The sequence below is a fragment of the Camelus dromedarius genome, chromosome 17, assembly GCF_036321535.1.
Source record: "Camelus dromedarius isolate mCamDro1 chromosome 17, mCamDro1.pat, whole genome shotgun sequence".
Lineage (NCBI taxonomy): Eukaryota > Metazoa > Chordata > Mammalia > Artiodactyla > Camelidae > Camelus > Camelus dromedarius.
Genome location: NC_087452.1, coordinates 46,086,562 through 46,099,543, shown reverse-complemented (window position 1 = coordinate 46,099,543; position 12,982 = coordinate 46,086,562). Strand labels below are relative to the sequence as shown.

Below are 12,982 nucleotides of genomic sequence, written 5' to 3'. Positions count from 1 at the left end.
AACTGTTTCCAGCAGAGGGTCCCCACATTCACGGCAGTTTGAAGCAGAGTGGCTAACAGCTGTGTACTGCAGAGTCACACAGGCCCAGGGCTGAATTTTAACCCTGCCACTTCCTAGCTGGCCTAAGTCACTTCGCCTCGAAATCTCTATTCCTCGTGTTTACAATCGGGTGTCAATGGCTCTTATGAAAGCTCCTTGTTAAGCTTCAGAGGAGATGCTACACCCGGTGTGTGTGTGTGGGGGGGGGGTGCAGTCAGCACAGTGCCTGGGATGCAGGATACTTTCAGTTAAAGCCAGATGCCACCATCACAGCTAGTTATCGTTTCACATCCAGGGACCTGTTACTAAGTCCGTCCTCTGCTGACACCGTTGCTGCTTGCGATTATTGGGTTGCTTCTCTGCTGTTGATTGCTCCATTTCCCTCCATCCATCAGACAACCAGTATGTGGATTTGTTTGTTTGTTTGTTTGATTTGATGCAGTAATAAGCTCATAGCCCTGTTGCACCGGCTGCTACGGTAGACACAGAAAATAGACTAAAAATAGCAGAAGAGAATTTATACTTATTGAAGATTCACAAAGGGCTTTACCTCCTTCACCTGACTGAATTGTTAGATGGGAGAGAATGCACATGAGGCAAATACGGCAGGTTCTAGACTAAAAGATGCTACAACATCTGAGCTGGAAGGGCTGTAGCTGAACATGCCAGGCAAGTTTGGCTGCCTTGTCTGTGTCCTCTTGCTTAAGGTCGTGGATCCACAACCACTACTGAACGAGCAATGGGAAATGTGCCCCCAGGAGCCACAGCAGGCTCGGCCAGTGGTAGACCCTTGACCCAACTAGGAACGAGTTAACTCTCTTTATTATTTTAGAAGTTAGGACTCTAGTTGATTGGAGCTGGATGTTTGACTTAGGAGGCAGTGAAGAGCCAGGGCTGTATGCTAGTATCCTAGGATTGTGTAATAAATTATATTGCAAGTTTATCAGAAGGAAATAGTACCCACTTATGAGCCTGTGATGCTGGAGGTCAGACGTTCAGGCCCCCCAGGGCTGGATTCTTCCAAGGCTCTCAGTCCTACAGGGCTGGAGTTGTGTTGCTTGACTGCGTTCCTCTTGGAGGCTCAGAAGGAGAATTGACATCCAAGCTCTTCTGGGCTGTCAACCAAATTTAGTGTTTTCAACAGCTGTAGAATTCTTGTTTCCCTGCTGGCTGTGGACAGGATGCTGGCTGCAAGTCTTGCCCCACAGCCCCTCCATCTCCAGGGCCAGCCCTGGAAGAGGCCTCTTGTGCGTAATCCTTCTCACGCCTCTGCACTTTTTCTCAGAAAGAGCCCCGGCATGTTGAAGTTTCACCTGATTATGTCAGGCCCACCTGCATGTCCCTTTTCTTCTTAGAGTCAACTGTGCTGTGTAACATCACCTAATCATGGGGGTGACATCCAGGGTTGGTCCAGGAATCATGGCTGATTTTCAGGAGCCCTCTGGTCTCAGCAGAGCACATAAGACAGGAAGTACCGTCAGATGTTAAGAGAAATCCCACGCAAAGCCTACATCCACTCATTTACCAACTTTATGTACCCCCAAAGTCTTCATGCAGTGTTGGCCCAGCCCTGACCGGCGGTTTCTGAGAGCGGATGCCAAACAAGTGCACCCCTGAAGCCCAGTCTCTACTGACCCGACTCCACCTTCTGTCCATGGTTGGCTGAACAGCTGGACCTACCAATCCCTAGTCCAGAATTGGAATTTGGGATATGTAGCAACTAGTGAGTGATGTAGAGAGAAGTCCAATGGGAGAAAGACAGGGAGAGAAGGGACGGTGCCTCAGTCCTGACGGCTCACCAGTTCCTGTGTCCGGCCACCTGCCCCTGGCCGCCAACCATGGGTCTTGAATATTTTTGAGTCCTAATAAGTGCCATCCCTGCCCCCCCCCCTTTTTTTTGGCTAATGCTGGCTTGAGACATCTTCTGTCATTTACTTTAAAAAGTGTGCAGAGAACACCCAGTTTTCCCTTTATCCCTCTTTATAGTCTCTATTTTAAAAAATTAAATTTATGAATTTAAATAAATGTAATTAAGGATGCCAGATACAAAGTTAACAGACACCTCTCCTATTGAGAGAAAATATTTGCCATGTCTAAACTGACAAGCGACAAGTTCTAGAATATATAAAACGTTTCAAAAAATCAGCAGGGAAAAACCCAACATGCCAATAGAAAAGGAGGCAGGAGGAGCAGGCGATTTATTAAAGAGGGGAACCCAAATGGCTAAGAAGCCTGTGAAGAATACACAAGCACGTTCCTAATCAAGACAGTAATAGTGAAATAGTAATGACTTATCACTTGACAGACTAATTTTTGTCACATCAATTTCCTTTTTTCCCACAAATACGCTGGCTAAAAAACACCCCGACTCAGTGGCTGAAACCAGAGTCAGGTCTTCTCGCTGGCGCATCTGTGTGTTGATGAGGGGTTGGGTGGTCTAGGCCTTGCTCAGGTGAGCTTGGCTTGAAGCTGCGGGCTGGGTCCAGGTGTTCTCCACGTGTCTTTCGTCCTCCTTGGACCAGTGAGCTACCTGACCCATGTTCTTCTCATGGCTGCAGAGTATGAAGAGGGTCAGAAGACGTGACGCCTCCTAAGATCTGTGCTTGGAACTGTTGCGACGCACCCGACTCCCCAGGGGCCAGAGGAGGTCACGTGACTGAGTCCAACGCCAGTGGGCGGAAAATGGACTCTGCCTTTCTTGGAGAAACTGCAGGATTGGCTACCGTTTCTCTAATGGAGAATTGGAAATAATAATAGTGCAACATGCTTATTTGTATATGCTGTGGCTGATAAGGCCAGGTTGGAATGACGGACCATCACAAGTGTGTAAGAGCACGTGTGGAGGAGGCGTCCATGCTGTGTGCCCTGTGACTTCCCGCTGGACGACTTGTGACTCCCAGTCGTGAAAATCGCTACCCTTCCCTTTCAGCCAGATTGGCTGGCCGGTCCCCTCCTCAGGCACAGGTGGTCAAGAACACAGGGTCAAGGGGCAGTCCCACTAGTGGGAGGCCATCACAGAGCTTTCTGTGGCTTAGGAGGGCGGGCTTGAATGAGAGCCCCTACATTTGGAGCATCATTTCAGTTTCAGAAACCTTGCCTTCACCTGCTGAGGACACTGTAACCGAAAAAGGACCCGCGAGAGGGAGACGAAAACCGTCCCCAGTGCCCGCGGAAGCCACTTAGTCAAATGGGCTTGAACGAGATGTGTCATCTCACGGTGCGGAGGTCCACGGGCAGGATGGGGCCGGGGGTGGGGGTGGGGGCAGTTCTCGGGGTCCACACGTCCCTCTGGGCTCTGCTGCTCTGTCAAGGTGACTCTAGTTCTGTTACAAGACAGCTGTCAGTGGCAACTGCGATAATGGCGTCTCCATGGAGGGGGAAGGGAGAGGTACCCGGAGCTGAGGCAGGGAGCAGAGGAGACCATGGAGGAGAGGCAAGGGGGGAGACACAGTAAAGACCAGGGGGACCTTAGACTGAGTTGGAGACTTTTCTGGACTTAGAAGGAAGAGGACAAACACTTCAGAACATCAGCCTTGCACGTGTAGGACACTGCCAGCAAGAGAAATGAGAAACAACCTCTGAAAGGAGTTTAGCTTTGCGTTGTAAATACCCCCTCCTTCAGTGTTTTCCTGAAAGACTCTAAGTTACGATTTGCATTGATTTTTCAGTTATTTCAGTTGCCGGAGGAGGACAGGTACTCAAGGTTGGTTTGCTCAGCACTTCTTCTGCCATTCTCTGTTAAAGAAAGCTTAACTGTATAATTTATCACCAACAAGCAGGACACTTGAGGCTGGAAGGGGACCCTCTTAGTGACCATGCTAGGACTGCCATGTAAACCATCCCAGACGAGCTAGGACATGATTTATTCCAACACGAGGCATACAGTTGTAGTTCGGAATGCCGCTATAATAGTGAACAGCGAGATGCTCCAGCTCCCAGCCTCCCGGGCACTTGCTTGGCCAGGTTTCACACTTCTGGTCCACGAGATGGAGGCAGAAATCCCTGAAGAGGACTTGCCTCCCTAAGCAAATCAGCACTAGGGGCAGACTACAGCTTCTGTCCCGTTTCTCCTGCTTGGACTCTGTACGTGTTGCCTGGAGAGGCATGAGCCATTGCACGAACATCAGGATGAAAACCAAGTGCCAAGAGGGTGACGAGAAAGATGGGAGGACACAGGGTACTGGTGATTTCATGGACGTGACGCACAGGCCTGGCCGGCTTACCTCCAGACCTCCCATCACAGGGAGAAATGAACGCTAACTGGTTCAAGCCAATCTAGTAAGGTTTCTGTCCCTCATACCAATTCAATTCTGCTGATACATGGACTGGGGTTGTTTTTTGTTTGTTTGTTTGTTTGTTTTTAACATCAGCTTACATTAAGATGGAGCTGTAAGGTAAGGAGATTCATGTGGCAAACACATTAGTGCCTTCTCTGTTGTAAAGTGCAATGTAAATGTATCGGATGGGAAGACAGTCTAAATCTTTCTTTGCAATTGTGTTTTATGAAATTATGGACATTTTCAAACAGACACAAAAGTAGACAGAACAGTAGACTGAGCCCCCAGATACCTGTAACTGAAATTCAACCGTTATTGTTTTATTATTATTGTGGGTTTGTTTTTTTTTAAGCAAGTTATAAATGGACTCATCCTCTATTTTATCCACTCCTGGAGAAGCAAAAGGGGGAATTTTAAGTCATTTGCCAAGGTAACGAGGAACTCTCATCAGAAATGAGAGTTTGATTCACAGACTTTTGACTCTGGGTAATGCCGGGCAGTGTAGAATCTCTGCTAAAAGCGTGCACGCAAGTGAACACTTTGACATGATCTGCCCTGGAAATCCTCGCAGTCATTGCTAGGCATGTGATCTTAGACACCCAACTCAACCCCTCTGAGGTCTCAGTTTACTCATTTGTGGAGTGGAGAGAAAGTCACCTCACAGGGAATTTGTGAGAGTTAAACAAGATAGCAATTATAACGTTCTTTGTACCGTAATTGATGTACATAATTGCTCTGTAGCTGGTCTCAGTTGCTGTCATCATTAACTCAGTGTTAACTTGCATGGGTCTCTTCTGGTATCTCCTAGGCCAGGAGGTGAGCAGGGAGGGCTCTAGAATGGCTAGAAGTGGGGAGGCATCTGATTCCCTAAGCCTCCAAGAAACGATATGTCATTCAGCGCCACGGGCTGACCGTCCTGACTCCACTTTCCGTATAAGGAGACTAAGTTGCTTCTGCCGAATACAGAGAGGTGGTCCCTAGCAGTGAAGTTGGAGAGCTGCCTGCAGGTGCGTCTGTTCCAGGGTCCAGAGGCTGCTCGGTTTGCTGTAGTGATGAGTGCCTGGGAGGGGGGGGGGGGGGTGCTGATTTCTCAGATCAGAAAGAAAGTTTCTGGATCCCAAAAAGAAATCCTTTGGTTTTGGAGATTTAGACGTATTTAATCGAAGCCATTTTGTGGTTTTGAGATTCTCACACAGACTAGAAGTCAGAAATGCTCAAATTCAATCTGCCAGAGCTCCTTGGTTATCAAATCTCACTTGGGGTTATTTTCCACTGGGTTCTGGGGACTGAGATCGCGTCTCCCGTTCATGGTAAGGGGGAGAGAAGGAAGGGCCACAGAGACCCCATGTGTGTCGGAACAGCAGCCCTGCCTTAACGCCAAGGCAGTTTTCCATGGATGGGAGAGTATCATGGGTGTGGCCCCCTGGAAACAGACTGGGACGGGAGTTTGGCTGCATGTTAGAGATGTGCTCTTGGGAGAGGGAGCGAGGGAAGCGGGCTGAAGAAGGAAAAGGTGTGGAGACTTTGCCCGGGTCTCATCTGGCGTCTGCCTGCTGCCTGGCCCCATGGGCAGCTCTGGACTGTGACGTGCGCCTCCGAGTAGAGCCCATTTTGAGGCAAGAGGACTGGCCTTTCGTACCCCCCAGTTCAGCCAGCTCATGACTTTGGGGTGTCCCCAGTTGGGAGGGGAAGGTATGCTCTCTCCTGGGGGCTCCCTTCTGTCTGAGGGCACTTCTCCAGAGAAGGGGGCGGCTGGGAGCCATTGACAGCTGTCTTCCCCAGCAGCTGGGGGACAGGTGCACCAGCCTAATACTCAGAGGCCCCCACGGACGATGTCTCATTCGAAGTCAGCTTTGTGCCTCTTCACGCTGCTTGGATTGAGAATTTATTTGGAACAGAGGTGTTAACACCTCTAAAGAGGATGTTCATTCTCAAACTTGACTATAGAGTCATGCTCTCTTAACAGGGGCAAGTTTTGGGGGGGGGACAGTATAGCTCAGTGGTAGAGCGCATGCTTAGCATGCAGGAGGTCCTGGGTTCAATCCCCAGTACGTCCTCTAAAAATAAATAAGTGAACCTAATTATTTCCCCTCAAAAAAAAAAAAAAAAAAAAAAGAGCAAGTTTTCTTAGCTTCCAACATTGGTTTTAGTTGTTTTTATTATAACTTTACTGAAATATACATAAATCGAATCATTTCAATAAACTTCTCAGGCTTACATTTCTTAAAAATGCATGAAATCAAAAGAAATTACAAATTAATTTTTTAAAGTTTAAGACCATTAAAAATCAAATTGACACTATAAATCCAGTGGGATGGATGAGGCTGTCTTGCTGAAACTAAATCGCTGTTTCCAGATAAACTTGTGGCTGTGCAGTCACATGGTCCTGTGTTTCATGAGGCCTGTGTCACGGGACACGGGGCAAAGGACCAGCCTCCCTCTGTTACAGAACGTCTGCAGAGCCCTATGTTGTGGAGATCATGAAGTTCCAACCTTTACTTGGCCAGAGGGAATTATTTAGCATTTAAATCCACGCAGTTGGTCTCCACTCTTGTCATTAGCCCGCAGTAATCAAAGACATACATCTTGGCGCCACTGTGATCATGAACGAAAATGCAAGCACAGGCATCTAAATGCCTCGGCCGCCCTCAGCAAGTAAAGCGTCCATAACATACTGACACAGCTTTACCCAGATGAAGGTATAATGTTCTCAGTTCATTTAAAGAACGCTTTTGGAGCACTTAGGCCCCCCAGAGACCATCTGCACATCATTTGGTATGGAACAGTAGCTCTTCCCCACCTATGAAAGCACCACTCTGACTCCTGCTGGTCGGGACAAGAAGTTGGACATGAGGAAGGACAGCAAGTTGGAGACCCATTGACAATCTGCAAGGCCCCCAGGTGTGCCCTGTGTCCCAGGTCTCACTCCAGCGTTGAGGATTTAACTTAATGATGGTGTCCCTGACCACCTGGTGGTTCAGCCCCTCTCGGACACGAACCGCTGACTGAACACAGTGAAAACCGCAGGGAGCCATGAGCCCCTGCTTAGCACAGGAAGCGGGTTGGGACCCCAGGGTTACTGGTGTGTCCTGGGAGGTTGTGAGCATCACCAGGGTGCCTGCAGGCTGTTCCAGCTGGGGGAGCTCAGGGGCCAGAGGGCTCACACCGCTGCCAAGGAAAGTTCCCGGCTTCCCTGCCTCCTTGTGCTTCCTTACCACACACCCCATTCCCTGCGGCCGTCTGAGCACCCCCTGAGCTGAGGGCTTCATGAAGACAGATAGGAAAGGTAGAAGTTACTCTGCTGTCATGGCTTGGGTGAAGTCTGCTCCCAAATTCAGGAACGAGAGCCGTGTTGAATCAGAGACCAGCGTGAGCCACGGTGGGATAAGACCCTTGGGGGAGAGGGCAGCCATTAAAATGCACTCTTTCAACACAGAGGTCAAAGCACAAAGGAAACCAGGTGGGCAGCTGCAGGTTCCCCCTCTTCCAGATCACCCCCCAATTTAACATTGGGGAAAAAAGCATTCAGAGAGGGTGACTTGCTCAAAGTCTCACTCATTTACTGAATAAATGTTTAGCGATCAGGGTCCACTAAAGGCTGGACACTCTTCCATGTACCGGATATGCAGGGGACAGTTGTGGACCCCCTGGGAGATGGAGGTGAGTGGACGGAAGCTGCTGATGCAGTGAGATCGGTGCCCGGTGAGGAAGGCCACACAGGAGGGTCACCTAACCTAGCCGGGCAGCCAGAGGGACCTCCCTGGAGGATGCGCTAGCAAATCCCCCGGTGAATGCAGGCATCCTGTTCTGTTTCTGTGCTGGCCGCACTACCCAAAGCTCGGGAGGGATTTTGGGGCCAGGGGCTCCGTGCTTCCCAGGAGTAAATGAGCAGCGAGAGATCCCAGGAGAAAACTCGACGTTCTTTCCAGGTCACTTACTGAAAGAAGGAAGCTACTGGAAACTCTCGGCCAGTTTCTCCTACATCAATTCATTGCACTGCACACCATCACCCAACGCTTCCTAGGCTTCTCTCGATAAGACTCTGTAACTCTCAGTTTTCCTCCATATAAATCCAACCCTCTGCTGACTTTTATGGCTGAGATCAGCCCACATCTCTCACCTCACAGCTCCCAGCAGGCCCCTTCCATTCATCCCAATCAGAGGTGTTAAAACAGTCCTACCTGATCTCTAACATCTGTTTGGAAATGACTGAATCTACGTGGTGAGATGTAAAGTATGTGAGAAAAGCCTTGCTACTCAAAGTGTGGTCCTTGGGCCAGTAGCATCAATATCACCGGGGAGTTTGTTAAAAATTGCAAAATCCTAGACCTCAGCTCAGACGTCCTGAGTAAGACTTGAAGTCCAACAAGAATCTCTGGTGATTCTTGTGCACATTGAAATAATGTTTAATGTTCTAAAGAGCTAGTGTAAGTTGAATTCAGTTCTCAATGACATGCAGGCAGTCTATAGTAGATTTATTTGTAAGATAGCATCTCATTGATCACTTTTCTTGTCTAAAATTTTTTAAAAATCCAAATTTCAAAAAATCCTAAACTTATATTTATAAAGTTTTTGATTGTTGCTGATTGACAGTTACACCATTTTGGTAATCAATTTGAGTAATACTGGCATTATTATCACCTTTTTAAAGCCTGCTCAGGATTCATAAAATAAATTTTAAAATCAGCAGCTGAACAGAAATATGTTCCCAATGCAAAAACATAAATGCGTTATAAAATGTGTAGAAAATTATAAATGTATTAAAAAATAAATTCTCAATACACATTAACAGATTAAAATGAATAAACAGTATTATTCCAAAACACATTACATGAGAAAGAATAAGTGATAACCATGAAAAAATCTTAACATGTAATTTACTCTTTGTAAAAAAAAAAAATGGAAAAGCTAAATCTGCAAATGAAATAAAGACACTATGTGTTAATACCATAGTTGGGGAATTGTGAGCACATCTTTGCACAAGTTTTTTTAGCTCCTAAAAAGACTCTTATGTGTTCTTATCAGGAAATATGAAAAAGAAGACTCTTTATCATCAAGTAAATAACTTTATAATTGTATCTCCTGTTTGAGGGAAACTCTTTGAACAACTTTCAAGAACTAAAGTCATATAAACATATATGTCTGTGTCTGTGTATTTAAATAAATATGTACATGCACATGTATACATAGAGAGAGAGCTATAGAGCTGTGGTTTTTGGCTCAAAGAAAGCATTTCAGGTTTATCTATGTCTTCTTTGATTTTATCTTGTACTCCTGATACTCCAAGCAGGGTTACCTGTTCCAGTTTCAGAACTGTCAGATTTATACACCACTTGTTTGGAAAGCCTTTTAACTAGGTTAAGAATTATTCTTGCAGATGAATGACTTTATCAACCGTCATTTTCTTCCTCTTCTTGAGCATTCTGGAGTTTCGAAAAATGCTTTTAAATAAGAAAGCTTTGTTCAACACAAAATTTGAATGCAGCAGAGAACTCTCTAAGAATGCAATCAATATTCAAATAATTGTCCTATTTATTAAAATTTTAAATGAATGGTGTTACATTAGTAAAAATGCCTGGATTTTTAGTAGCATCTATCAGAGCACCAAATTACTAAAACCAGTCATGACTGTCATGATTAGCAATATTGACACATTAGGAAGAGGTCATTGTCAACAAACCTATTGAAATAGGAAGGCAAGAGATCGCTGAAAAAAATGACATCATGGGAACTCCTTTCCCCAGCTTTTCCTGTGCCAAAATTTTCCATTCATTCACATTGAATTAGAATAAATTTTTGAGACAAATCACTCTAATTTTGAATTCAAGGCTAAGATGCCCAGAGCAATGACATATGCTTGTGCTCACTGCAGGGAAATCTGCTAGGAAAAATCATTTATCTTCCATCCAAACTTCATTGATTTATATTTTAACCCGCTTCAACAAGACACTAGTACCTGCAGAAACCAAACATATGTTAAATGTTTTTTAACACAAGAAATGTTTACAAAAGCTTACATTTGTGTTCCTTTCCTGTACTCTTGTGATTATCTTGGTATTTTTATGGAGTCTAATGGTTTTCCGGAAATGAAACCTCATCACATTTACCTGTAGGAAATAGAAGCTTGAATTATAATGATACGACTTGCCACCTGCCTTCTTCCAAGATCAAATTCAACTGCAGATTGGAGGTCTTGTGAGTCACCAGTGTAACGGGGTCCTGATACACACCTCGACTGTCCTCGTCATAAAGTTACCGTGAAACCCTTGGAGTGACTAGGAAAAGTCTGTCCGCCCTGGGAACCTTTCTTCCAGGCTCTGCTGGTCCCTCTGTGTCCCACGCGGGGAGGATTGGAGGCAGAGAGCTAAAGGCCTCACTCTGGACACCACACTGCCTGGTTCTGAAACCCGTCTCTGCTGCTCTGTCTCTGCGTGGCTTTGGGCAAGTTCATGCACCCTCTGGGTCTCTGCTCACCTGTCAAATGAGGAGGACCACTGCTGCACCTCCCTCCCAGGATCAGGGTGCAGATTAAAGGGGTGCACACACGCACTCACAGCAGTGCAGAGCACATGCCATGAGCTTTGCCCAGGAAACAGGGTGCAGAATCTCATTTTCTTGGGACCTTACAGCCCTCATTTCCTCTTCTTAACTCTCCCAAGATGATTAACTCTCCCGCTTTGGTATTTGCCCTTAGACTCTTTCTCTGATATATGACCAACATTTTTGATTGGTTTTGGATTTTGTAAGCCAAAATCTGAAAACCATTTTAACCCTTTAAGGGAATTTCCACCCTAAAGACATTAGATCCCTTCCTTGAGGCAATTCTAAAAGACCCCTTCCCCTAGAACAAGGGCAGTGAGGAAAAGAAGGAACAATACTGATGGAAAAAAAGATCAATGAGTATCTCCCCCTCCCCCCAAAAAACAAAACACCATCCAAAATAAAATAAACAGTAGAATAAGAATCCTTATTTCCAATTTCGGGAAAGCCGTTGACCAAAAAAGGAGTAGCAAAGGCATTGGAAACCAAACGCCTATTGTAAAACAATTGTAGTAAATGATAAATGTAAATATTAATTAATCTTGTAAGTAATTGTAGATGTTAATTAATATTGTCACCTTGGGCTTTAAGAACTTGTATGTCTGTATGAGAGAGGGTAAGTTTTTTGTTCTTGCTTTTTTTTTAATCACAGTCTTTTTTTTTAATATATTTCAGTCGTGTATCTTGCCATTTTTCTAATGGTATCTCATCAGTGGGCTCATAGGATTGGGAGAAAAATGAGATAATGTAATTAGAGTGAATCAGGGACTTGACTAAGGTTAAGTAAGAGATGTCAAGTGATGCTGCATTTTCCTCAAAAGAAATGAAGACGCTAATGTTTCACGATAGGAAAATTGAGACATTTCTGGCAACTAATGAGATGTGTCACCAAATGTGTACTTACTGTTCAGGCGTCTGTTTTATGTTTTCACTCAACATTTATATTTTGCCAGTTCAGGCCTCTGGTGAGTGTTAACCTCATTTCTACCTTCTTTTGACCCAAACACCAGTAGAGCCACCATTTTATTCCATCTTACAAACGCTTTGGGCAATTATAATTCCAAGACAGTTTAGTGTTTTCTAACTGGAGCACTGACACCTGGAGAATATGTGTCTTCTGGTCTAATAAGATGGTGAGAAGCTGCGAGCCAGCTCACATGAGGGTGTATTCACTCTGAGTGTCATCATGGGGTCACCCTGGAAGCCATCGGTGTTCGTCCCTGAATGGTAGAAAGTTACAGAGTGGATCCAAGAGACCCAGGTTGTGGCTTCACATCCACCTCAAATTCCCTCACTTCTCTGGCTTCAGTTCCTTCATTTATCCAGTGATGAGGTTGGCTCAGGTCAGGGGTCAGAGATACAAACACCCACCCAGGCAGGACAGGTGACATAAACGTAAACATGTCCATTACTGGGTGTCACAGCATCACACACACACCACCCCCCCGTTCTCTTCCCACGCACAAAAACGACTGTGTTGGAATTTCAGTCTCTCACGGATCATTCATCTTTTCATTGGCGTCCTTTCCACACATCAGTCATGGTTCTTCTCGTGGTTTGTTTTCCTAATGGCAGATAAAGTTGTATTCTTTTCCTGCAGACACACTTTGTTGGCATATTAAACCCAGAAATCTTTATGTTCTAGAAAAGTGTCTCTGGCTTACAATTTTTTTTTTTTTGAAACATGTAGCTCTTTGTTTCTTTTTACTGTTTTTGAAAAAGACGTGGATGTGATGAGACATTTTTGTTTCTTGTTTGATACACAACAGTAAAAGCAATAGTGTCACTGGGATCGTCCCTGTTAGTTGACCCTCAGCCTCAGGATGGGGAGTAATGGACAGCATGTGCCCTGGGAAGGGACACCTTCCTTCCTTCTCTGCTGCAGGCAGCCGCCCCTTAGCACCATTTGACTGTTGGCCTCTGAGAACATGAGTCCAGGAAGGATGTGTCTTCCGAAGTTTTTCATTCCCTGATTATTTTACACAAAATTTGCCTGAACTTTAGATGTTGGCAACTCAATTTGAATTTAAATAAGTATCAGTAATAGCAACACTTAATAGTCAATGGCTCAGGCCAAGCATGAGAAAATTATAAATCAGATGCCCATAGAGGTTTGAGATTTTGCG

At 45.4% G+C, this 12,982-nt stretch overlaps 1 long non-coding RNA gene across 3 annotated transcripts in view; it reads left to right on the top strand.

Annotated features, from left to right (window-relative positions):
* LOC135323318 (uncharacterized) overlaps positions 1–12,982 on the top strand; it is a 265,329-nt gene that overhangs the window by 13,662 nt on the left and 238,685 nt on the right. The window contains exon 3 of one of the 3 annotated variants that reach the window (XR_010384724.1): positions 2,598–3,258. The exons of the other annotated variants lie outside the window; for them this stretch is intronic. This is a non-coding gene — a long non-coding RNA (uncharacterized LOC135323318). Of the gene's footprint in view, positions 1–2,597; positions 3,259–12,982 lie in introns of those variants that run through there. 3 annotated transcript variants of the gene reach the window in all.